This window comes from Falco naumanni, chromosome 4 (assembly GCF_017639655.2).
Source record: "Falco naumanni isolate bFalNau1 chromosome 4, bFalNau1.pat, whole genome shotgun sequence".
Taxonomy (NCBI): Eukaryota; Metazoa; Chordata; class Aves; order Falconiformes; family Falconidae; genus Falco; species Falco naumanni.
Genome location: NC_054057.1, coordinates 88,318,303 through 88,345,331, shown reverse-complemented (window position 1 = coordinate 88,345,331; position 27,029 = coordinate 88,318,303). Strand labels below are relative to the sequence as shown.

General features: G+C 48.3%; 1 long non-coding RNA gene across 1 annotated transcript in view; it reads left to right on the top strand.

Annotated features, from left to right (window-relative positions):
- Positions 1–27,029, top strand: part of LOC121087745 — a 112,379-nt gene that overhangs the window by 34,548 nt on the left and 50,802 nt on the right. The window contains exon 3 of the long non-coding RNA XR_005827717.1: positions 13,685–13,803. This is a non-coding gene — a long non-coding RNA (uncharacterized LOC121087745). The remainder of the gene's footprint in view (positions 1–13,684; positions 13,804–27,029) is intronic.

The window sequence follows — 27,029 nt, the reverse complement described above, 5'->3', positions numbered from 1 at the left end:
AAGAGAAATCACGGAGTTCTGGGGTAAAGTAGAGCTCTCTACAGTTACAAGGCATAAACTTAGGAGCTGTTGTGCTGAGGAACTGTGCAGGAATCAGGCTGCCTGCCAGGAAAAGCTGCCTCCCTTCTAGAGGCATGGGATTCCACGTCAAAGGCAGGGACAGTGAACCTCATTCCAGCGTGTCATCTCACTGTTTCCTGCTGCTTTTATGCATTCTAGTGATGCTGCTCCAGGCTCTGAACCTCCTCCACCCTGCTATACCTGGTATGTAGGAGCTTTCATCCAGCTCCACATCACAGGCCAATTATACCACATGCTGCAGACGCTTGTGGGACACAGGCTCCAGCATGGCTTTTTTGGCCAGGGCAAGCGTGTTACATTGCTGTGCCAACAGATCAGGTCCACCTCTGAGTGAGACTGGAGAATATTTCACAGCCCTAGTAACAGCCCTAAGCCCTTTACATACCTGTGCCCACGGTGAAATTGTGTGCACGTCTGGCCCCTGCATGGAAGTAATGGAGGTGATGCTGGCTCAGTTGAAGGTCCACAGTAAAGGAAGAGTGCAGACTGGCACTTGATTTCTGAGAGCTTGGTGATGCCTTTTCCTGCTCCAGAAGAAGTGTCTGCACCTGTCTCCCAGCATGTCTTCTGTGACCAACAGTTTTGGAGTGCAGAGGTACTCTAAGGTCACAGGGTATGTGTGCCCAGAGAGCGCAGTGGGGCGGCTTCAGGCTCTCAATCGTTTTTAAGTCTCTTTTCTCTGTGATGGCATCTGTCCGTTCATCCACCCAGCACCTGGGCAGATCAGCATTGCTGAGCACATCTTCTGACACCCAGTGCAGTCCATACTTTCAACCTCTGACATGTGGTTACTCCTCTGGGCTTTGTTCCCAGACTGCTCTCACTTCACAGGCCTAACAAGGCTTGTAGTAGCAACATACAAAACCAAGGCGGAGTTGCAAAATGAACAAATAGATCATGAAAGAAAGCACTCTGGGCTCTGGTGGTTTCTTCTGCCATTGATATGTGCATGCAATGTGGCCAGAATTGTCATTCGGGAAAGCCCCAACGACAGTGGAGGGCATCACCCCACAGACATATATTGAGTCCTGTCACCTGCTGCAGGTTTCACCTTCAGGCTGACTAATGCTGTGCAGACACTGAAGCTGTTTTCTCTTAGTGCTGTTGCTTTTCATCTCCTATCTGTGTTTTGGTCTGCTTGTTGTCTAATTCCACTGAATTCTCCTCTTGGCATCAGGAATCTCTTTGTCAAGTGGAGAGGGTGCTTGGCAGCTTCAGAGCTCTCCATCTTAGTCCTCTGTGGCCTCATTGCCATTCCGGGTTGCAGGGGCTATGGAGATGTGCTGTACTTTTACAGGAACAACTTGTGAAGTACCATGTGACAGTTTGTCTTTGTGGAAGTGCTGTTCCTGAAATGCAGACAACACCCAGTGCTCTCATTTTTGTCCTTGTTCACACATGGGTGTCCTTATTTCTTGAGAACCACTAGGACCCCTTTGGATTGCTCCTCTTAAGCCCACCTGAGAGTTGATATTCAAACTCCTCATACAAGATGAAAGTGCCTCTCCTTCCATGATGAGGCACTGACCGTTGCTCTTTGAGCGCAGTGTTGGCATACGCTCTCAGCACATGCAAGGGCACTGCGTCTACAGCACTGGCAGCTTGGGGCTTTGCTGCCTTAACTCTGCGGTTGCTCTGACCTCACGAGCTGGGCAGTTGGGTACACTTACCCAGGGGAGAGCTATGATCAGAAACCCTGTGAGTGCTCCTTGCACGTGCATTGCAGCAGCAGAAGCTCCAGGCTCTGGATGGAGCCAATTTGCAAACCATCAATAGGTCACAGTCACAAACTGGCTTCCCAGGCTGCTCCTAGACCACGCAGGCTGTGAGCTGCGGCATCCCAGCTGGGTGCCAAGACAGTGCTTTACATTCTGCATGGAGCTCTGACGCAGCATTCTCCAAAATATCACACTGCAACAAGGTCTTTTACCATCTCATACCAGCACACTCTTCATACAGTCCCTCTGCCGCCTCCTCCTCACCTCATCCAGGGCCCACTCTCTTCTCTTGCTTCTTCCTCTCTCTCTCTTCCTTGGCTGCTCCCTCTTCATTGGCTGCCTAACCACTTAACCAAAGCAGTCACACCTGCACTTCATCTACCTCAGCCGCCCCCACCCCCAAGCCAGCCCACAGCTGTGTATTATCCATGTTAATTAACCCAGATTCATCCCTCTGCAGAGCTCTACTGCAGTTTTTGGTGGATAGGGTATCACTTCTCAGTGCTCCCTAATCTACTGGCTGCATACAGCTGCTTCTTCCTGTCTTAGATGTGGGTAAAGTGATCCCGTACCAGCAGTGATGCTGTAAAGGCCATCAGACTTGCAGAAAATGTTATATAAATTAAATAATAGTAATAATTTAATGAAGATGCTGTTAATGATTATGAACTCAGCAAGACATACAGCCTCTTCAGTGTGTTCTGAGGGTGGGACTTGCATTTGCCTCCTCTCCTGCTGTGATGAGCTACTATCTGGATTACCAATTTTCCCAGGATTTTTCAGCAGAGGGTCCTGCAGTGTGCCATGCCGGGCATTTCTAAGGATCCAGTAGATGTGTCATAGCCCTGCTGCTCTGACATAGCACTGTCTGTGTTCCCAACATGTCTTTGTGTTTTATTGCTTGATTATATTGGTAGGTCTGCTACATCTTGCTCTAGCGATCTGTTGGATTTCACTCTTTACCTACGGTCTATTTTCTAATGCTCCCACATCACCGTAAGGAGATTGTCTCTTTTTTTCCAGGCCATATTTGGAGTCTTGAGAGATGCGGTCCCCTGTGTTGGTAATGCAACAGGAGATCACTGGGGAAGGCCAAAGTTGCTGCTGGCTCACAAGTCACGAAGCAGCCCTGGAATGTGTAGTTTCAGTTAAAAGTGACCAATGCAGATATGAATTATTAAATCTATTAGCACAGGGCTGCCATAACGAAGTGTCAAATTCTTCACAAAACCAATTCCTATTAAAAAGACCTAAGATTAAAAGCAGAATAGATTCTAAAATGATGAGAACTAAGAGGAATGAGAGAACACAGCATTGATCATACACAACAGTCATGTCTATTTCTATTTAGAAATATGAAAAACAGATTAATGAATTAATGATTCAGTGTCAAAAAGGGGCCCAGAGGGGGAAAGTCTATTTGTCATGTGACTGTGACTGTAAAAACCTCGGCACTGTCGGGAGCTGGTAAGAAGACAGGTGTGGGAGAGGGGCTAAGTGGCAGGGGTTGCAAAACCCCAGCACAGTCTGTGCAGGGAAGGGATGTACCCGTTTTTAACTCCATGACAGTGAATGGCCGTTGAAGGCCTGGTTGCTGCTCCTTCCCCTCTCGCTCTTCCCTGGCTCCAGCATGGGGTCCCTCCCAGGGGGTGCAGTCCTTCAGGAACTGCTCTAGTGTGGTCCCCCATGGCTGCAGTTCCTGCCTGGAGCCTGCTCCGACCTGGGCTCTCCACAGGGTCACAGCTTCCTTCAGCACATCCACCTCCACAGGGTCACAGCTTCCTTCAGCACATCCACCCGTTCCAGCATGGGGTACTGCACAGGCTGTGGGTGGGATCTGCTCCACCATGGATCTCCATGGGCTGCAGGGGGACAGTCTGCACACAGTCTTCACCACAGGCTGCTGGGAAATCCCCACTCTGGCACCTGGAACACCTTCTCCCCTCCGTCTGCACTGACCTGGGGGTCTGCAGGGCTGTTCCTCTCACGTGTTTTACTCCTCTCTCCCCTGCTTTTGTACAGCAATTTTTCCCCTTTCTTAAACATGTTATCACAGAGGCACCACTGGTGTTGCTGGTGGGCTCAGCTTTGGGCAGTGGTGGGTCTGTCCTGGAGCCAGCTGGAAGTGGTTCTGTCCAACACTGCGACAGCTCTTGGTCTCCTCTCCCCAAGGCCACCCCTGCAGCTGCCCACTCCCAAAACCTTGCCATGTGAACCCAATACAGCAGCAACAGCAAGTCTTAAAGAGGGAACTGCACAGACACTGCCATACCTGGAAAGAATTTCTGTTTCCTCTGAAACCTGTGCAGGCTTTTCCTTACTGAAGTTGGGCAGCTTTTCCTTGCTTCAGCCTGAATTCGCATCCAGGAAATCAGAAATGCATTGCAGAAGACTAGAAAATTTAAACCAAGGTGTGAGGCAGAAACTTACACCCTGAGTTCGCCTTTTGAGACTAAGGCTTATGATAGGAACTGGTAACAGATGTAGAAGCAAGCTTGGAGGGAGTTTTGATGGAAGGTTTTGTTTCCAGGAATAACAGTTATCAGCATTTCTTAGCATACAGTATAAATCTGCATGTCTAACTTTGTGGATCAACTCTCATATTTGCATGTGAGCATCTGTGGGTTTGTGCTCTGGAACAGAGGGCTAGATGTCAGGGGAGACCCACCCTTCAGTTTAAGCTTGTTCTCCACTTACCAGCTGATTTCAGAGAATGTCCCACAGTCATACACCTCCTGGGAAATGTATTTCAGTTGCCCATAAATTCATTCCTAAATCTTCAGAAATGCTTTTTCCTTTAACCTTTTCAGTGTTCCAAAATGCAACATGTGCGGTCTGTGAAGAAGGAGATGCTTTCTGCCCCTCAAACACAGACATAATCATGTTTGAGAATGTCTGAGCTTACTCATTATTCATCTAGTCACATGTAGCGTAATTCTGGCAATGCGTGAGTGGCTTTCCCAGGTATTGCTGCCTAGAGGGATGCACTGCAAGGCAGGGAGCGTAGGTTTTATTCCGTTACCTGGTGCTGATTGAATGCACGGCCTTGGGAAAGTTATTTGACCTCTTTGCGGATCATTTTCTCAAAAAACAAAATGGGCACAAGGAAAATTGTCCACTTACATATCCGCTAGAAGTCTAAATTCAAGCAGAAAGGCAGTCAAGAGATTCTGAGAGGAAATGTAGAAAATATTTGAGAATTTGGTGTCTGAGTCAGGGAAAGGCATTTGGAAAAATTCCCCTTGAAAATCCCCTATATGACATAGAACTACAGCACTTGTTTGCTACTGACATTAATGTATCAAGTGTGTAAAAGGTCCTTCTGCATTACCCACAGTTTTGCTGTCATGGGGGGTACTGGTACGTCTTCCATGTTGCTGGTGCCACGGGGTGATGGAACCATCTCGCAGATTCTACTTGTTTTAGGGTGGCAATGCTTTGTTCTGTGTACGCACACACGCATTTCTCTAATTGCTATTCAATAGTCTACATAAAGCTCCTTGCAATGTTTTAATTGCGATGAAGTAACTTGTAAAAGCATGATTTACTCAAGCAGGATTCTTGTCTGCAGGTCACTGGTCATTTGTTGCACCTCTTCTTTTCGATGCATGGGGCTGGTGTCATCTTCTGTCGGCACCTATTTTGCACACGCAGCCTCTTTCTGCTTGTGTGTGAGCCAGCGGTGCGACTGTGCACACCTTCCTGTGCGTGTATTGCGGCACCTTCCCACACATACGATTTAAAAGGCAAATCTTAATTTTGCAGAAATTAATTGTGTTAGCAAAATGGTCTTTAAAACACTCCAGAGAATGTTCTGTCAGCTTGACAGATGAAGGTAATGCTACAAAATGAATTTTGTTGACAAAATAATTTCAGGGTGTTGATAAAATGTGTTTTGTCTTCAGAGTGAAAAATACCAGACTGACAAATACCATTGTCCTTAGAAGTGTTTTTTCAGCTGTCAGTCAATTATTCCCTTTTTAAGCCAGCCAATGATAGTTCTTCATATCTGGAAAAGCTTTTGTAAAAGATAGCATAAAGCTGTGAAGGACAAAATAATTAAACTTTGATTTGTTGCTTTTAAATTGAAAACCGCTTTGTTACTTTGATGAACAAGGATTGGTCGCCTGCGAAGTGGAAACAGGTGGCAAGCATTTGATGGAGATTTGACACGCGTTGTGGAGAAGAGAGGGTGGATTTGGAGCTGGGTTTCTTGAAACAGCTGTTGGTTTGGAAACTTACTGCTAGGCTCTTTGAATACGTTGCGAGCTTTTAAAATTGGTTTCCTGCAGATTTCACAAGCTGGTTGCATGCACTCTGAAGTCTCTTTCTTCTTTCCGCTATGTTGCACCTCCTGGGTGCAGGAAAAGGGACATGCAGCTGGATCTCTGGCCCACAGGGCGGTGGGTGCATGGCCAAGGGGCGCAGGCAGACAGGGGCAGGTGGCAGCATGCAGACAGTGGCTGGTGGGCATGGGGGGCCCGCTCCCCAGAGCCATGCTCCTTCCCAGTGGCTCCGTTCTGCTCTAGCAGCATCTTCCCATGGCTCCTGCCTGCAGGGCTGGGCTGCTTCACCCTGGCGAGGTACTGCCAGCCCCTTGACACACCGGGTTACAAGTCTCGCTCTTCCCATTGCAGCCAGAAGGCCCTGGGCTTTTATCTTGCACATTTTTAGTAAGGAAAGCCTTCCAGGGTGACAGCCCAGAGGCCACTGGCTCTGCGCAGAGCTGGGCATGATAGGCAGAGGTGTCCTCGCTCCCTGCTGCTCAAGGCGCTACTGCAAGACAGAGGTTGAGAAGGGGAGAGAGTGGATGAGGCTGCAGAGTGCGCTGCAGGGGAGACAGGCTCAGGAGCTGCCTGGCTGCATGCTCCGCAGGTGTCGAGACTTTGCATCAGTATTTCCTATGGTGACCTGGCGACAGCAACAAAAGCGCACTCCTGGAGCACAGGCAACCAGCACGGCTTGCAAACGCTGATCCCACCACCAGGCTTCTGGCTCAAACCTTAATAATATCTACATAGAAAAAATCTGTGTCCTTTCAGCAGCTCCCAGGAATGCTAGGCTCCTTATCATGACAACTGTATCAGGTCAAGCCCAGAAAACCAGTGCCAAACCTGATGAGATTTAATTTTTAGTTGCTGGACTGAAGTTCTGCCTGGTGCAGCCCAAGGAGAAGTTAACCAAGTTACAGTAGGGGTAAATATGGAGTCAGTATAATTTCAGTCGCTAAGTGCATGGAGATGTTTCTCTTAGATGCTGTTTTGGGTGAGGATCTCTTGGGCTCTCTAGCCATTCTGGTGCTTCCCAGGAGGGTGGTGTGCCAACATTTTTTCTGAAACCCTCTGGTTTCTTATTGGGATCAACAAACACATCCCCCTTTGTCCTGCAGCACAGAAAAGGAAGGAACAAAATCTTGTGTTATGTATGAACTGGACTCTACTGGTATTTTTGAGGAAGCTTGAACTCAAGGAGATAGTCTTCTGATAAGGTAATGATGCTCCATTGCCAGGTTGTATTTTTTTCTTCTGTATCAGTACTGGCACAACTAATTACATTAAAGCATAAATGACCTTGTTGGAACAGCTAATCTTAGTCAAATGAATGTGCCACTCCCACAAGTCACTGGAATAACACTTAGCATAATAGCTTCTTAATATGTAGAACATCTGTTCTTCGTTTTTGAAATAATCAGTGACTCTTCCTCATTACCTTCACTTACCAGTGCCGGTGTGAGCCAGCCATCTCTGGCATAACATTTAAACTTTTTCACTTATGGCTGGATGGGGTTTTGAAAACAGTGACAAGAAAATAAGCAATCAAAACTATAAATCATCTGAAAATTCTGTGAAATCCCAATTATAATTAATGTGTGAAAATTAACTAATGGCAGTTAATGGCACTGGCTAGTAAATTAACAAAGGCACAGTTTCTCTTTTGGAATTAGAGTAATGGGGATGCTAGTAGCATTGGTTATGTTTTCAGTCTTGCTTTTAAGGGTACTGTCTTTTGCTTTAGGAACTGTAGGATTGAAACTGCATAAATAGCTGCTCTCATTGCATGCAGGTGCATGGGCTACTTAAGCGCTGTTTTGGGAGAGTCCAGGAGAGGACTTCCTGAGGACCTGTGGGTGGTGAGCTCTAGTTGCTTCCCTGCTGAAGAACAGCCCCAGCTCTGTCTGCCCGGGCACTTCTCTGGCTTGTCAGGGACACTGTCATGGGCAGAATATGCCTCAGATGACAGAAGAGCCGTGTTTGGCTCGTTAGGCTCAAACCAATCCCTCCAGCTTGGTTTATGATGGCAGGGAAATATTATATGGCCTGGGGGAGCTGGGATGTCTGAATATTATTTGCTGATTGAACGTCAACAGAGCCATGCTTTCCCATTCTGTGCTGTCTGTCTCTAGCAGGCAGCTAGCAGCCTGGTTTCTCCCTGCTGGGGCGTGGAGGACAAGGAGAATCAATGCACACCTACTCATCTGCCTTCAGTTCACATCTGCCTTTTAGGCTGCTTGGTCCCATGGTTCAATCACAACAATGCTAGAATAACACCTTAAAACCAATCATTTTTATGGGAACACACATAGTATAAAAGGTCTGACTGTCTGTGCACACATATACCATCAGTGACTATTACCCAATAAAGCTGTCAGGTAGAGAAACATCACAGCAAGTCCTTGAACAATATCTCCTCAAGTTTAAACAGAGAAAAAGCTCCTCACAATTCATTTCTCATAAAAATAAAGAGAAGAGGATCAATACAAGCCGAACAAAGGGTTGCTTCCTAGAGACAAGGAGAGAAATAGGGTTTGTGACCACAGGTGCTGGCTTTGGGAGGGCAGCCCGCCGGCCATGCAAATCACCCTGACAGCCTTGGCAAGAGCCCTCAGCTGCTAAATGCCAGTGTTGACTGCATGCATCGTCTTCTAGTATTTGACTTATTCTGGAGAAGAACAGAAACCCAGGGTCCTTCCCAAGAGCTGACATGCTGGGGATGGCCAGACAACCCTGTTCTCCCTGCTTCCTCCACAGTGAGAACAGTCTTGGTACAATGACAAACGGGGAACAATGAGCTGGGGGGAAATGCGCTGCTGAGCTGCACAGGGGTCCTTGCACCCGTGAATGCTGTCAGCACCCACCTCCACACTGGACAGGTGCACCCAGAAATTCTAGGCTTCATTGTCCCATTTTTGCAGCAGTTCTTGGCCCCAGAAGGAGCTGTAGAAAGTGCTTTAATTTCTCTGTAGTGATTAGGAATGCAGTGCTTCCTTCATGACATACTGTCTGTGCTTCTGAGGCCCCTGCACACTGAGCCCTTTATATTTCTCTCTTCACAGTGTGAATCCCGCAATGCTCCATTTAATGGATGTTATTTAGGCTGAAAGGTAAGCAGCTTAAATGCTTTGCTTTCTAGCATCTGTGTCCTGTTAGAGCCACCTCTCACTCACTCTCAATTGCACATTTTGTTACATGAACATGTTTGGATAGAACAAGGGCTTTTCCTTCAAATATTTATAGTGATGACTTGTGATGTAATCAGTAGGGTTTGCAGAATCTCACCCTGCACCATCACGTCTTTATTCTTCAGAATGATGCTTCCTGCAATATTATAGCTAGGACTGACAAGATAAAGCTGAGTTGAAACAAATTGCATATTATCTACTTCCATCCTGCTGTTGAGACTGCAAAAGAGAACAAGTGAAATTCTATCAAAGGGAAGCTCTTCTCCCTCCTCCCAAGCAGAGGAGTGGCAGCTGCTGAGGCAGACTGAGAGCAGCTCTGACAGAAGCTATGCTGAGATGGAGCTCCTGTTCCCTCACCCCCAGCAGATGACCAAAGTGCTCTGCGCCAGGCTTCCAGGTCCACATCCATCTCGCCTCCATGCTAGATCCCGAGCACGCCTTTCCCAACCCCTCTTCAGTCATTGCTCAGTCATCTCCTGGGGTTCTCCAGAATTCAGCACGACATTGCAGGCCATGCCGGAGAATGGTCTGAGCTCTCCTCCTGCAGCACACCCCTGGAGGTGTGGCAATAGCTTGCACCTGCTGTTGCTTGGTCTTCTTGTCTCCTTCCCCCAAGAAATCACTGCAAGGAGAAACACTTTCAGGGAACTGGGATTGTTAGACAGATTTTTCCTCTCTATCACAGCCAACAGTGAGCCAGTTTTCATGAGCCCAGAGAACGCTGATGACCCTCACTGTCTCAGCAAGAGATGCTGGCAGGCTGCTCTACCAGGCCTGCATCACAAAGTCCGAGTATTGATGCTGCAGGCCTGCTGTGAACCTGCCTCTTGCCAGCACCCTCTGGAAGCATTTTTTGAAAGACTTTGGGAAGGCAGGCAGGCCATGGGGAGATTTGGCTGATGCAGCATTTGAGCAAAGTGCTGTTCAATATGGATATGTGTACTCTGTGCTGAACTAAGAGATAATGGGAGCTCTTTATGTAGTGGGGAATGAAATGCAGCCTTTTCAGGAAGCCACATGCTCCTGTACTTGATGAGAGGCTGAGAGTATCTTGCCACAGAGCTGCCCTACTAGGGGACTTGGCATGAAGCCATTGGGCAGTGTTTAATAACATCCACATGGCTCCTTTGTGCCGTGGAAGTACCTGACTTTGTCTCAGTCAGTGAGAGCGGGATGCTTTTCTTGGGCACCGAAACTGCATTAAAGGCCATTATAGTATCCTTGCTCTGGGTGGAGCAGGAATTACTGCTTCTTGCTCTTTGCTGGAAGGTGGCTTCACTCTTTTTGTTGTATGAGGTAGGTATATTTAACTCTTGACTTCAGCACGAAGGCAGTGCAGACAACTCTGGCTTAGAGGCCAAAGAATTTTCCACTCTTGTTGCTGCTCCTATGAAAAAGAAGAAAATAATTTCTCAAAATTAAGCCACATTTGACCTATAAGCGAAGAGCATAGCTTGGCAGATGGCGAGGGAGGAAATGAGGGATCAGGAATTGGGAGAAATACAGGCAAAGTACCACCTGATTGCTGTCTACTTAAAAGCCAGTTCTTTACTGGGAAAACTGGCAGACTGCCTCAGCACAGCTCCCTGCCTCAGTCTGTGAGTGCTGAACCGGGGACTCCTCCGGTCTGAGACTGTGCGTGCTGCAGAGGAATGCTTAATTATGTGACTGCTACCCCAAAGGATAATTACTGATCCGAACTACCTGCAACACCCCTGGAAAGCTGTTTAGCACCAAAGACATTAGTTAGCTAGCCAGTAGCAAAGAGTGATTTTCAAATACTCTAGGAAACAAATTTCAACAGATTTTGAAGATACTAGAGGTGATGGTTCATTATTAGCTGGTATTAGGAGTTATTTTTCCTAATTCTGTGTGGAAAAGTCAAGCACATGCTGGCAGATGGAAGGAGCAGCAATCCTATGTAGCCTTAGTGCCTTGGTTCAGAATACCCTGGCCGTAGTGGAGCCAGGAAAGACTCTTCCTCCTTCTTTTTAGGGACACAGAGGGATTATCTCCAAGTCTGTCATTCCTGAAATGCTGTTTAATTGCTGAAGGGCCAGTTCTGTCTGGGACAAATCGCCGCACGGTGTCCTCCTGGGCACTGGGCTGTGAGGAGCTCTGCCAGCACCCAGGCCCCAGATAGCCCCAGGCTCTGCCTGGCAGCTTGGTCAGGACCTCGGTGACCATAGCCCATGGTTCCACAGCTGGGGGAGGCTTTAACAGCCATGCCAGCCAGCCACCTGCTTTTATATCTAGCCAGAAAGACACGAAGCATGTACCATGCTTCGCACTGGACTGTCGTGCCTTGGGAGATGTGTCTGGCACAGCGCACGGGCTGCCCTTGGCATTGTTCCCCGGCACCCGTTAACGCAACCCAGCAGGGAGGGCACCGTGCACCTACAGCGAGGGCGAGGTGTGCCGTCCGTGCAGAGACCTGCCAGTGCCACACCAGTGTGCCTGCCTGTGCCCACGGTCACGTTTGCCTTATTGTCGATGGAGATTAATCGGTATTGTATAGCATGCTGGGGGCCACCTCCGGTTTCTGTGTTAAGGGAACACAGCTAACCGCCCTGGGTCAGCTGCTGGTGTGCACCCCGGCACTCATTCTGCCCATGACTGCCCAGTGAACAGAGGTCCGCAGCAGCAGAGCTGGGCACACGTGGCCCTCTCCTGGCTTCCTTCAGGTGCACGCAGAACCTTGTGAAGAGCAGATGCAGCCAGCCTCCTTGTTGATGCTGGGAGTGACTTGCACCTGCGGTACTATCCCATTCTAGTAAGGATGCTGTTAATAAATGTACAGCTTGAAAGTGCCAGCTGGGACCAAAATAGTAATGAAATTACATCATAAATGCAGCAGCAAAGCTGATATGGTTCCCTGAAACAACTCGGCTGTATATCCATCCTATTTCATAGAGCTCTCAAGAGGCACTGCAGATTCCCTCCCCCATCCCATTCAAAGGAGCCCCATCTACTTTGAAAGCCTGTGGTTTTTCCAGAATATCAAGTGTTTGGTTTCTTTGGACCTGACTGCAAATCCAAGAGGCCTTTGTGTGCATTTCACAGGGCTCTGTCCTTGCAAACAGACTCTTTGGTTTTCAAGCTAGTCAGGCCCAGGACCTGCTCTGTGTTCTCTCCCTTTATATTTGTATCACTGTTCTATCAGCAAGGTGCTGCACAGAGGAGATGAAAAGAAGCTTGGAAGTCTGTTTCTATGAAAGTGTGAATTTATTTTTAAATCTCTTGAATTATTTACTTTGTCTGTCTTTTTTTAATGACAGGTGAATACATTTATGACTTGTTCTCTTTCCCAAGGTAGCACTTGGCATGAAGGGAATTAATTACATGTAGAGCAAATGCAGCTGATGTTAATTTTCAAGTCAAGTTTCAGCTTTGCTGAAATTTCAGAAAGGAAGTAGTGTTTTATAAATTAAACTCTGCTTTGCGTGCTTTCTTTTTAAAGAAGGCTTGGCATTTGGAAAGGCAGCAGTAAGAGGAAAACAAACATACTTGATGAGGGGAACTTGTCTTTAAGGATGTACTCCGTCAGCTATCAGTATACAGCTGTCAGAGATCAGTGTGGCAGCCCATCAGCCGTATGTGCAGAGCGTAACAGACTCCAGCAGCATACCAGCACCTTCGGCAGGAATTGGTTTCAGTGGCAAATAGCTGGTCTTCAGTGGCACGAGCTGCAGCTTTGAACTGACAGGGTGATTAAACTAGTTGCTCCTTTCTGTGAGAGAGCGCATGCCCTGTGCACTGCCAGGAAAACCTTGTTCTGCTTCAAAGCAGTTTAGATACTGGTACCATCAGAGCTTAACTGAAAAAGCTCCCGCAGTGCTGTATCCGCACTGTCTGTGCAGGTGCACTAGCAGCAGGGCAGGCAGGGCTGTGGCCCCTGGGAAAATCAAACTACCACCAGCTTAAGTTGACAAACTGGTCCCCTTTGTTATTCCATATGAGGCTATAGTTAGCATTTCAGTTCCTCCCTCCAGGAGGCTGGAGTGGTCTCATGTTCACTCCTGCGGTCTGAGAAGCCTGGGGAGAGCACCCGCCGACCTGGGGAGGTGCACTGGGCAGGAGCAGGGGTGCTGGGTCTGGTTGCACTGGGCAGCAAAGGCGTGCTGCTTGTCAGCAGGCAGGCTGGGCATGAGCGCGGTGACCCTGGCAGCTTGCCAGCCCATGGTAACGTGGCCCTGCAGGCAGCTAACACGGGAAGGGTCATAATTAATTTAACTCTCCATCCATCAAGCCCTCTTTCCGTTCCTGGAATGACAACTCATGCTTTGGAAGAGAGCAGTTCCTTCCAGCCTCCAGCCCTGCTTACAGGCAGTGGAGCCGGGTGCAATTTAGCAGAGGGAAGCTCTGTTTTAAATGTGGTCTTCTGATGTTTATGTGCTGTGGTATTTACTAAGTTCTTATGTCCCAGGTTTCCAGCTGTTGCGTTTAAATCGGATGGAGATGACCTGGGGAGGAGAAGGAGAATCTCTGCTGGGGTGAAACTGTTTTGGCTGTCCACTGCCAGTGAAGCACTCGGAGCTGAGCTGGGTGAGTTGCAGTATAATCCATGTCTCATCTGCGTCATTTCATTGTTTTTTAACAAGTAGACTATAGTTCAGTGCGTGTGAGTGAATTTATGTTCCTGAGGAGCAATGACCACTGGGTGCCCCATTATCTTTTAGCTCATGTGTGTATGAAACGAACAGTCATGTTTCCTGTAGCTTATGGCCCATATCTGATAGTGGAATGTAAAATGAGTTTATGATTTAGAAGTAGAAAAGGTTAACTCTAAATAATAATAAAAAGTTAAAATGCTGAATAGATATGTTACTTTAGTTTTTATGGGTTCTACATAATTTTGGCTCCTTCCCTGAAGGATTTAGTATAACTCAATGAGAAAATTGCATTCAAATCCTGTGGGCTGCTCTGCTGTGACTGAACTGAAATTAGGGGAGATACACAAAGTGGTTTTATAGAAACCATTTGGATGGCTGCCTGCTGGGGGGAAGCACTTGGTGCCTGGGCTGCATTGTCTCTTGAACAGGACAGAGGTGGGACAACAGCAGGCTTGTGGTAAGAAGGGAGGACATGGTAAGGTAAGAAGGGCATGCTCTTGAGGCCATAAGGCTGCACTGATGGTCCTGGGGGACCTGCGTGCACATGGCCTCTGCTTGCTGCTCCTGCCCCTGGGATGCTTGCTGAGAGCTACTGGGAGGCAGCAGCTCCTCAGATGGCATCTTGCTCAGGGAGTGGTTCTTGTTTTAAATGTCTTGTTGGCTTGTTAATGGCAACTTTACCATTCTAGGGCTGCTTAGCACCCAGTGCCGTGGTCTGAGGCCTCCCAGAAGGAAGGAGTACCAGTGAGAGGTTTTACCACCTAGCCCAGACCCACGGGCATTGCTTCTGTCCCCCTCCTTCGCCTTGCCTGAGGTGTTTGGTGAGCTCCAGCACTTCCCAGAGCAGTCCCAAGCAGTCCCACGAGCACAAGCAGAACCAAGTTGTTGCGCACAGGCAAGGTGCTCTGCCTCATTCTCCTGTGACTGCTACACAGCACACAGCTGGGAAAAGGCTTCCTCAAACCTCAGACAGTCTTGGCTCCTGTTTTTTGGGAACAGAGAGATTAAAATCACAAAGTAACTGTGTGTCTCTGCCCACGAAGGGCCCTTGGAAGGGCTCCTGAGTGAGAAGGACCACTAGGACTCAGGTCTTTGCACAAGCGGCGCTTTGCAGGGTGTGCTGCAGAGCCCGGTGCTCTGCAAGGCTTGCCTGATGCCTGTAGCAGGAGCACTTCGGGGGGTGAGCACACAGAGGACTAGGTTGTTAGTGCTGACATTCCAGACATGACTAAGCCATTTTGATGAAAGAGATGGGATCTGACAGGTTTACTATTCATTTGTTTCTTATAGATTTCAAATAGAAAAAAAAAAAGTGGCTTATTTTAAAAGAACAAATTGTGGAAAAGCTTTTGTAAGCAGAGGTGAGCGGTCTCTGAAGCATAGCAGACAGCTTTGTATTTGCAGCCAGCTAACAAGCTCTTCAAGGCCCAGTGCAGAGGGGGCTGGACTGAAAAGCAAATGCATCTTCTCAGCTCCAGCTTTGCCTTGAAGTGTTTGGGGAAAGAAATGCACAGGAGGAAGGGGAGGAGGTTTTAGAGTCTGAGCATCCCCCAGAAGTCAGGCTCATCCCCAGCACCATCACAACAGCACTGCAGACAGCACACTGCTGGCACTGGTGAGCTCCTGCCAGCCACGCCTGGCCCCGCGGCAGCTGCTTCTTACACAAGAAGCTGTGTGACCCTGTGTGAGGCTGGCACAGGCTCTGTGTGCCATTTCTGTTGCAGTGGGTGCAGGAGGCCAAAGGAAGGCAAGTGCAGGTGCTGCCCAGACATTCTGGGAGACATGGTTCCTGCCCTGCGGGGCAGAGGGGCTCGGGGTGAGGCTGCAAGGAACAGCCAAGGAGGCAGGGACCTTGCCTGTGTAACAGGGATGAACTCCTTGGACCTTCCAAGTGTGGGTTCCTTGTTGCTGGGGTGCCTCCCTCTCGAGGGCAGGCACGGGGATTTGTGAGCTGACATTCTGGAAAGGCTTTCCGTGGGTGCTGGCATTCCTGGAGCTGCCTGTGGCAGACTTGCTTTTTCCAGGGTGCTGGAGCTTGTGGCAGAGTGGGTCTGTCTGAATGCCTCCTGGACCCCCATCCCTTTTGTGAGACTACTTTCTGCAGAGGCTGCTGCAAGGCATCTGGAGAGCAGCATATCCGCAATCACTGGGATGCATTTGGTTTGCCTTTAGAAGGAACTGCTGGCTTTGGAGATTTATCTGATGCTTTTATAAATCAGGGGCCTGCCTGTTATTGCCTTCCAGGCAGCATCCTGCTGACATCTCTTCCGTAGGACTGGTAGCCTCTGCAGACTGCCAAGCCTGGGGTGGTGATGGGGGACACTGTGCCCAAGCTGGGGCTGGCAGCGGGTGCTGGGGAAGGGCAGGGTGACTGCCAGGACCCTGGGTGCAGTCTGCCTGCAAGGGAAGAGTTTGGTGCATATCCCCAGGAGCTGCTTGCTGGCAGACTATTCCCAAGGAACTACCCTTGGTGCAGACAGAAGAGGCAGGAGAGCAATTGCCCTGACACTGAACAGGCCAATAGAAGATGCAGGGGCTACATCTGGAGCAGTGATGGTAAGGACTGTGTCAGGACGGGGCTCTGGGGGCTGGATGCTTATCATGCCCCCAGCCAGGGTGGGAGGTGAAAGCTCGGTGGGGCCAGGCAGCCCCCACTGCCTTGGGGAGTGAGAACAGCAAGCTCTGTCCCCTCAGGGTGCTGTTGACCAGAAGAACTCTGTGCCCTGGGCTGAGCAGCACCCAGCTGTGCCCCCCTGGCACCAGCGCTGGCCACGGCCGGGACCGCGGAGCCTGCGGCACCTGAGGTCCTGGATCCTCACACCTTCCTTAGCACCTTTGTTCAAGTGGCAGGCTAGAGAGTCTGGTGATTCTTCTTGGGCTGTTTACACCTTTTAGCCTTGCTGCTAAGGACTGGTGTGCACTGGGCTATCTGTTTATCAGCTGGAGCTGGCTAATGAAGGTACAAGCTTGCTGGATTCTTTGGAGGACTTTGTTTGCAAGGACCCTGGGATACACGAGCAAATGGCTGTAAGGAAAATGCCTTTCATCTTTCAAGATAAAGAACATCACAAAGCCTTGGAGACACCACTTCATTCAGGAATTAAATTGCAGGAGTCATCTGGTGTCAAATAAGTTTCGTTTAAGAGGTCGCTTACTTAAATAAAGTTTCTGTAGAAATCAATATCACTTTCTCCTGCAACTGACAGCTCAAGACATTGAAAATGGCGTTTTCCATGTAAGGTTTATTTAATTTTAGGAGGAAGAATCCCTCCCACACCTTCTACTTGGTCTAGGCAGTGCTGGTACAAGGTCAACAGTCTGCCGAGGTGGAAACCTGCCCTGTCCTTACCTGTGGGGATAATGTGAGGTCATTTTAGCACTGGCATGCCGGCCTCAGGTGCAGTCAGGGTGCCATTGTCACAGGGCTGTATCAGCGGTGTGTCCACTGCTCACTGAAGGAAACGGGGACACGTCATTGTGTTCTCTCTTACAGATGAGTTTGGCAGGGCAAAATGCCTCATTATATATCTTAGCAGAACTGAACTTAATGTAGAGGCAGGTATGTGTGGACTGTGAAGACTGGAGACAGCAACAGGGATGCTTCTGTGTGCAGGGTAGGTGAATCTTGCAATTTTAGCCTCCCTTAAGAAAATGGGAAACCTTTGCTCTATGTTTATTTCCATCCAGCAGTATACCATGGGGAAGGGAGCGTTTTGCACCATCTCCCAGGAGAACTGTGTGTGGGAGACGAGAGCTGTTATTATTCCTACTATAGTGAAATAATTGTTTCTGAACGCTTGCTGTTTCCTCCACTTGCTGTTCAGTCTTAAGCAATTTCTGAGGTTGACACGCCATCTCCAGTCACATTTGTCTTGTTGTGTGGCATGACTGATGCAATTACAGCTGACATTGTCACAGCATTTTGCACAAATGCCTTCAATTGCAGGCTAGCAGATGACCCCTGAAATGAGCAGCAGGAGACATCAATGCTCTAAACTTCCTCCACGGGGAAGAGATGCTGGCTCTCAGGGTAGCATGTGGTCAGTGTCAAGTTTTTAAAGCAAACGCTTTTCTGCTGGTTGTGTGCAAGAAGCAGTGTTATGACTCCACTCTTGCACAGCCTGCACATGGACTTGCCCTGTTGGCATTTTTGGCCGTGAGGCAGCGAATGCTCCGAGGAGCTGAGGCGCGGGCAGCAGCCAGCACTGGAGTCGCCAGCAGATGGTTGGCGGCAGGGCTGGGCGCTGAGCACGCTGCTCTCCCCGGCACAGGGACAGCTGCTGGGATGCGGGGGCAGCTCCTGCTTTCCTGACAGCTCCTTGCTGTGGGTGGTTGAGGCCAGTTGGTCTGGGAGGGGGATGGGAGTGGCCATGCAGTCCAGTGGCATGCGGGCTGCGCACAGCCTCATTGCTCTGAGGGTGTAGGAAGCCACTTCCAGGACATGGTTGGAGCAACTTGTAGCAGCTAACCCAGAGTTGATGGCGGTTCCGCTCCCTGCCCAACAGACAGAATTAGGTGCTATGTAAAACCACCCAAGCTTTTAATGACCTCTTTCAGACACAAACTGACCATCCAACTTTGGACGATTCACTGAGATTCCATTTTACCCAAGGAAATAAAAATAATAGTTTAAACCATTGCAAATATAGCTGTAAATCCCTAACAACATTAACCTTTTCCAAAGCATTAAACTGATCCCTGGTGGATTCTCAAAATTGCTATTAGGAGGAAGCACGAGATACTCTCTCCTGAACTTCATGTTCCCAAAGTAAATAACAAGCCATGCTGAGTGTGGGGTTTATTAGCTTTCTGACTGGTGCCTGCCTGTCTCCTCACCCTATTCTGAGTCATCAAACATTAGCACTTGCTGCATTAGGAAGGCAAAAGTTCATGCACAGAATCACAGATGTGAGGAGGGGGACTAAGGTGGTGTCTGGGTTCAATGAGGGATCAGCAGCTGCTGCAGAGAGCGTTGGAACAGAGGCGAGCTGTCTGGCTGGTACGCCTTGCGTCTGCCTTGGAAGAGATCGGAGGCTCTGGTGTTCCATTGTCAGAGGGGCTTGGCTGCAGACAGCAAAAGGGAAAAGGTTTAATTAAAAAAATAGGGAAATTAAAAAATAGGGAAAGATTTAACTAGGCTTCTCCATCTAACTCATTTATTATATAATACCAGATACGGTATTTCATTTGGGTGCAGTGGCTGTGGTGAGGGAATGGGGACCATTGGCCTTTCTGGGACCACAGAGGATTGCCCCTAAAATGGTAAAGTGTCCCAAAGGAAACACCTTTTTGATAATAATGCCATGGTCCTGCCCAGGCAGGAAAAAACATCTGAGAGCCTTTTTGCTAAGAAGATACTCCTGATGTGGCACATGCATCAGGAGCAGTTTCGCAAGATGAATACTATCATAAGAAAACTGAGAAAGGAAGAATGTAAACATAAACATGAATTAACACTGGGATTGTTTAAGGTGCTTTAGCAGATACCCCAAATGTTCATCATCTCACATGAAGAAGGCATCTCCAGTTAAAAAGCCTCTTAATCAAGAGAGAGCTTTTGAAAGTAGCAATTAACACATAAAAAGATACAAATATGTATCTCATTGAGAAAATGAGAAACTCAGTAAATTAAACCATTCATCTGAGAGAAGGCAGTGGTATCATTGAAGAATCTTTGGGTTAGAGCCAGGGTTAAACATACCAGGAACAAATGCAATACAAGCCACAATTATGCGGAGGACTGGGTTCTGATCGGCAGTCACGGTGTAGGAAAGGCTGAAATATTCCTCATCTGTAGCTGGATGTAAATGGGTGAGCCATTCACATCCTGCAGTAAACAGGGAATACTTCATTTTACTGGAAACTAGAGGGGATGATAAACTGGGACTGTTAAATGTTTAAATTTGGAAGATGATATGAGAGTTATTTGAACCATCAATGTTGTTTTTGAATAAAATGTGGAGCACTAGAGGAGTTTGAGAGGCCAGTGACTATTACCAGTGTATTGGGAAGGTAGAGGAGGAGGCCAGGAGCTTTGGGCTGGTGAGGCTGATAGTCTTCCCAGGAAAATATGCAGAAAAAGAAGTTGCTTCCCCATAGATTGTGTGTTTAAGAGCTGGCTCTTCCTTGCATGCTTGGGCTGCATCTCAAGGGGACACTGCATTTAGTCTCCCCTGGAGCTGTAGAAACCCTCTCGGGGCAGCAGTCCAGGAGCAGGGGATGGGAGCAGGGGAGCAGGAGCCAGGCCAGAGACTGGGATATAAGGGGGGGCTGGTGCCAGCAGCAGGGTTTGCAGCAAGAGCAGTGCAGATGTGGGGCAGGCAGTGTGGAGCAGTATTTCCTGAACATTGCCCGCCATGGAGCAAGAGAGCAGGAGGGGAACTGGCCAAGGAAAGGTACAGGAGCACATGCCTGCAGGGACTGGGCTGAGACTGGGAAAGGAGGGCAGGTGAGCCGGGCCTGGGAGCCAGAGCAGTGGATGGAAGAGGTTTGCAGAGGGCCTGGCTGTAACCCTCTGGAGCCTGCAGCAGGGGATGTTGTGTGCTGCCAGGAAGAGGAGAAAGTAATGGCCATGGGGCTGGGGAGTGCTGAGGCTTTGTGATGGCTTTCTCTTTCTTGCTGAAAGAATATGTACTGGGTGGCCCAGTGGCATACTGGGATGGAAATGTTGACCGAGCAGCCCAGCTGCAGCCCCAACCATGCTGATAGAGGTAAGAGCTGTCATAGCTCACCCTTGCCTGGTCCTGCCATAAAGGTGCTTGTTGTCCGTGCTAGCAGTAGTCCCCAGAGAAGGTGCAGGTTCTAGCTGCTAGGGGTGACGCAGCAAACCACATCTCCTCTGATACAGCTCAGCACCATCTCTGCTTTGCCCCTGTGGAGCCTGGCTCTGTGTTAGGCTCTAGGAGACAGAGGTCCTTTTCTCAGGCTTCCTTTGGTCTGTACCTGCCCTGCTGCTGTGCTGCTTCCTGAAGCGCTGGTTCTGCTCGCCATTCATAGTGTGCTGGGAGAGCAGCTGCAATTGTGTATCCAGTAAGGGCAGATTACTCCTAGGCTGCTTCAAGTGCCATTAAAAGACATTTAGTTCTAAGAAAGGACAAGTTCACATTCTATCTAACATCCTTAATGCTTGTAATTTCTATGAGCAATAATATTGATTCCTAGGGCTGTGCTGACTATAACACAAATGGACAGCAACTAGTAGGAGGAATTTCCTAACTGCTGTATTGGGTTCCCTGAAGATGCCGAGTGATTTGTATGTTCCCAGTAGCTGTAATCCGGTAATGACAAAGTCTTGTGACCTGCATGCTATCAAATATGTCCTGGCTGCAATTTCTGTGGCAGAAGCTGGGTGGGGAAGCAGCTTTGTACTGTCAGTGCTCTCAGGGTTTTCTCTGCTGTAGCCCTGAGTCAGGGGCCCTCAGGCTTTTATGGTGTTCCCAGGTGTCTAATGCAGGGCTAGGGGCTAGCCCCTGGATGCTGGATGTTTCCTGCCTCCCGGCATGGTTTGGTGGGGAGGTGGGGGGCAGGAGGCAGATGCCTGGGCAGAGCAGTGCCAGGAGACATGAGCCAGCTGGGGTCAGCTTGGCTCGTAAGGGCCCCGTTACCCAGTGTACAGCACCGGTTCCTACAGTGAGTTGAGATATTCCTTATTTCTTTGTTCTACTTTGCACAAAGTAGGGAGCTGGGTGGTAACCCCCAAATGCCTCACCCCTGGTTGTCAAAACTTCATACTATTTATACAGTTTAGCATACAAAGACATCAGTGGTTACCCAACTCCTTAGTATTCTGTTTCCCGTTTGTCAAATAATTCTCTCACTTCTCATATTAATTAGTTCACATGCTCTGTCCCAACTTCTTTTGGGTCTGGGGTTTTCCTGAGTCGGGGGTCAATGAGTTGGTGGTCACAATCTCCCCCTGCCACAATTGCCTTTCCCCTAAATCTGCTGAGCTCCTTGGCAGTGATGAGCTTCCTACCAGCCCTTGGAGCTGCTTCCTTTGTGAAGTTCCTTTCCTGATCAAAATGATTTGCCGGTGCTTGTTACCTGAATTAACCCTTAACAACTCATTCACTCCAACTGTCTCGGTCAAACCACCAACATATTCAATTCCATCAACCAGCCGGTATCGGCATGGCCCTGCTCCGCGGCACGCCCCTGCAGAGGGGGGGATGACTTCCAGCAGTGGAGGCAGGCTGGAGGGGCTGGTGTCACACTGCCATGAGCAAACGGGGACAGGACCCTGGCTCTGGTAATGCCAGTCTGTCCCAGGTGGCAGCTACTGTGCTCATAACCTCTTCTAACTAGCTCTCCAAACTGTTTTTAGACTGAACAGCTGACAATTAACAAGCTTGCTGCTACATTCATCCCAGGCACTTCACGTTGAATTACTGATATGTTAAATATCCGATTACTTTTGACGCTAACTAGCTTACAATAGATCCAGCACAACAAAAACGTTCTCAGCTCTGAGAAGGTGGCAATCAAAACTGGTGCCATCTGTCTTTTATTGGTAAGGAGCAGAAAGTTTGTTTGCGCTCAGAGAAGATAGCAGAATTGGAAAGCTATGATACACAGCTAAAATAAGACTTCATTTCCCCCATCTTTTCATAGCTACAGAGCTTTCAATAGTGCAACGATTTTTGTTTGAACATATTTGTGAGATTAACCTAAATCATGGACCTGAGCTGCAGTTTACCCTTCTGATAAACAAGGATAAACATAACTGGTACTAGTTGAGAAAGGAGATCTGGCAGTAAACAGAGCATTATTGAAGAATGTTATTTTCAGAGGTGCAGCTGCTTGTCTCTGACAAATCAAAAAGGGATGCATCTGCAAGGCACAATGGGAAGAAAATAATCCAGGAGAGGTTTTATCAAGAGTCAGAGGTAATAGCCCTGTGGAGACAGTCTTCTGGGGCTCTGCAAAGTATTATGATGCTAGATGTTAGTGTTCAGAGCGCCAAAGTAGGCATTTGTATGCATTGTGCAAGGAACGGTATGTTATTTAAACATGCTTTCCTCTAAAAGTCTGTATTCTCTAATTCTCTGCCAGTAAATATGTGTCCTAGAAGGGTTTCTTCCAAACGAGGAGGGAGTTCACCCTTCAGTGGTTCTGGTAGGAGACAGGATGTACAGACCGTCTCCCTGTGCTTTCTCCAGGCTGACACCAGGTCCTCTTCTTGTTTTTGTCTGGATGTCTTAATAATGGGGTTAAGACGAGCACAGGAAAGTTCATCCCAAGTAGCATGCCCAGTGCTCCTGCTCCCTGTACCACACCTAGCAAACACCTCTGTGTCACGCTTTCCCCAGCATCACCTGAGACGTCCCTCTGGTTTGGCGCTGCCCCATCCAGCACCAGCAGCTTCCGCCTCAGGAGGTGCATCCCGTTTGCTTGCTGAGCAGCACTTGGGTTAACACCGTTACACCACTGAGGGAAGAAAGGAGTTTATATTTAATGTGTCAAGTCTGCGCATGCCATTCCAAGAATTGCCTGAAAGAAAGTGGAAATAACATTTACAGTAGGCCAGGAGAACAGCCTCTTAATTTGACTTGACATTTATGATTTCCCATGCATTTCCTAACGAGGCATCTTTTCCCGATGTGTTTAAGTTCACTGTGGTCCATCCTGTCTGCATGTGGTGTCCTACCTGAGGCACTTCCCCAGGTCTGTGACTAAATTAGAGTGTGTGGATATTTCAGAATGTGCAGACTCAGGCAAGTGCTGATGGTCCAGATTGCATTAAACAAGCAACTACAGCTCCACAACAAAAACCTATGAGGAGACAGTGCTGGCCTTGCAACACTGACTTTCAAAGCGTTTGGAAAAGCGTTCAGGGGTCTGTACACCAGAGAGACCTGTCCTGAAAGTCACAGGGCACTCCAGACTGTCCAGGCTGATAAAGCAAATTCCCGAGAGAGCTGGGACAGCCTGATCTAAAGCAAATCTAGGACAAGAATTCGGGAGACCTCTGCCACATTCACACAAGAGACCAAACACTGCTGCCAGCACTGGGCTGGAAGGGAATGACTTAAATAATCAGTTACCAATATTCGAGTGAGTGGATGTTATCTTTATTCGGCGGCACTGGGTGCATGGGGGATCGCTCCACCAAAGTCATGCACAACGAGGGAACCCCTCAGCCCCCTCCTTATACAAGTCATTCATGTCTATTCATTAACTTTCCGGGAACTCATTAACATATCTCGCACCTGGACAATTAGCACACTCCCTATGTCACCCATTCAAGGATTTAGTGCATTTTCAAGTTAATGATGTTAACGTGTATATGGCCCATTATTCAGGAAGATGGGAAGGAGGTAACCACCCCAGCAAGGGCAGGGAGGGTACTGTGGCAGGTACTGTCTCTCCCCTCGCCACAGCCCAAGCTCATCTGCAGTGTGGAGTGTGCATATCTGGGCTCCCCGGCTGCCCAGCACCGCTGCAGCTCTGGGTGCTTCAGGACCATTAAGGGGGACTGTGGAGAAAATGTGCTAATGGCCAGGGCAGGTGACTGCAAACCAGACTGTCTCCTGCTGTCACACACGTAGTGGACACACGCCTGTTACTTATCTGAAGGGAGTATTCAGGCTTCCCCATGCAGATGTCTTCTCTCAGGGACATGATCTGCAATGCATCAGTGGGGAACATATTTGGAGAGGTGTGACAGAGGTACAGTACTCCTCCTGCCATTTCACACCTTTCTGTAACAAAGTGAGTTTCAGAGATTTACAGTCAAACAAAAGGTGGAGATGAACCTTTTGCAAATGGTAACACTTAAAATTCCTGCTGCTTTAAAGCTGGAGGCTGAGCAGATGCTGCATGCTACAGCCATTGCCCTCCTGAGATCATGGGTTTTAATTCACCTCTGTTTATGTCATCTGTTCCCTGTGTGCTGGTGCCTGTGAATGTGCTCAGCTCCCGAGGTGCCTGTGGACCAAATGAGTTCCTGTTCCAGCTCTTGCTGCTCGTGTCCCGCTCATGCTTTTGCAGCGTGTTGGGCAGCACTGTCTGCAGCCACGTTGAGAGTCCCTCTATGGACCAGGACCTTTTCTCGAGAGAACCAGACCTTCCAAAGCTGTCATCTGAGGAAAATCTCGGTCATCTAGCTGTGTTCTTACACCTGCTACGGCACAAGCTGTGGGGGCCATTGGGGAAGTTAACACGTTTTCAGAGAAAAGGAGCCTTTCTGGGGGTCAGACCACCTTCCTGTGTGGGCAGAGCACTGACTTTGGCAATGCCTCCTCCTGGAAGCCCGCCTGCACGGCAAACAGGCTGCATGCTCTGAGGACTTTCAGGTGTTTCTGCTGGAGCTGGCATTTGGTGTGACGCAATTAGGCCCTTATATCAAGTCAGGCTTGTGTCTGTCACTTTGCCGAGTGCCAGCCAGCTCCTTGGAAGGGGGAAGAAAAACATGGGGAGGAGGCAGGAAGGCAAGCTCCCAGGTGGCCCTTGCAGAGGTCTTGTCATCTGAGGACCAGGGCAGCGTGCTGCACAAATAGCTTGTCCAACTCTAGGGGAAGTGTTAAGCCTGAATCAGGACAGATGTGGTTGTGGGTACCCAAGGATCTTCTCCTCCAGGACTGCATTAAGCATCACCTGTGGGAGTCCAGAGAACCTGCTGAGGGGAGCTGGAGTGCCTCACAGACTTGTTATAGCTAATTCTTGGCATCATCTGTAATGATATAATGTAGGGCAGAAGAGGCCCTTAAATCTGCTTATTGCTCTAGGGGAGTGTCTTGCACTTCTTGCGTTGGAAGACTGTTGCTCGTGAGCGCAAAGCTGCAACTACAGCATCAGGCTTCTTGGTTCTGAGCAAGAGAAGACAGACATATGCTCTCACTTGTGTGCTTGTGGCAAGCAGAGAAAGGATATTTTATAGAATTAATTCTAATAGCACTTAGATGCTTTCTCCAGTGCCCATGACTCATTCAAAGGGCCAGTGAAAGAGCGGCACAAGTGCATATTGCAAGGAAATGCTGCCGGCTGCCTCATGCTAGCTGGGTGAGAGCTCCAGCTCTTGTCTGCAGGACCCCAGTTCCCTACATTAATTATGTTGCCCTGCACAAATCCAGTGAGATGTAGATGAACCTGAGATAAGTATGTTTCTACAGTCTTTGGCACTGCCTTAGCAGAAGAAAGTTAACTGATGTAGTTTATTAAATGTCGTAACAGCTCTTGTTTGGTTATGTTTATCCATAGGTGACTGTCTTATTTTCAGTATGATTATAGTGGAAGTAACTGGCAGGGTTTGCTGCAGCAAATTCCTTCAGCTGCCCAAAGCCCAGTCTAGGGCTTGGTGCTTAACATGCTGCTGCAGTACAGACACATCCTTTAAGCATCAAGAAAGAGAAGTGGATCAGGGTTTTTTTCCTTCAAAAATGACATTTTGAAGTAGGTTAAATCTACCACTTTTCCACATTTTCTCAGAGAGAGATTTTTGTCTGGCTAGTGTACGTGCCTTCCATGAGAAATTATTTATGAGCTTCTCAATCCCTCGTCTACTTTTCTTGATGTAACAACAGTAGATCTGGAGGAATGACCAAGGTTAGGTTTATAGTCTCACTTCAGATGTAGTGCCAAGTTATTCAGTACTTCGTTTTGTTAGTGCCTGAACCAAAGGGCAGTTGATCTCAGCAATGTCTTTCAGATTATACCTATATACCATTTTACCAATAAGGCATGAACCTGCTGCTCCAATCCCAGAAGAAATCAATGTTTCATTTCAGAGATGCCAGTTCTTTGCTCTCCCTCCTTTTGCCATTCTTACGAAGACAAACTTTTTTAGGGGGTGTGGGAGGAGATACAGAAGGATTGTGGAAAAACCTTGCCTACAGCTACTGCATCCTGCTCAATTATGAATAATAGACCAGCTCGCTGCAGGGCACAGTCCTCAGGGTTTAAGTGATCAGTATATATGAATGGGGTAGGGCATATTCTTTGTTGGAGTCTCCTCCAAATAATTGGCCTAGATGTCTGCAGTCCTAGTGGGAGTGTAAGATACAACCAAGTCATTACTGTCTTTGCTGGGGCAAATGCAAAACTGTAGCTCAGTGCCTTGTTTCCAGCCAGTTATCTGTCCTGGCACTTGTATAATTATCATACATGCTTTATTGCTTGTCAGTATTTTAACCTTTTTGACACATTATTCCCTAGGGCAAC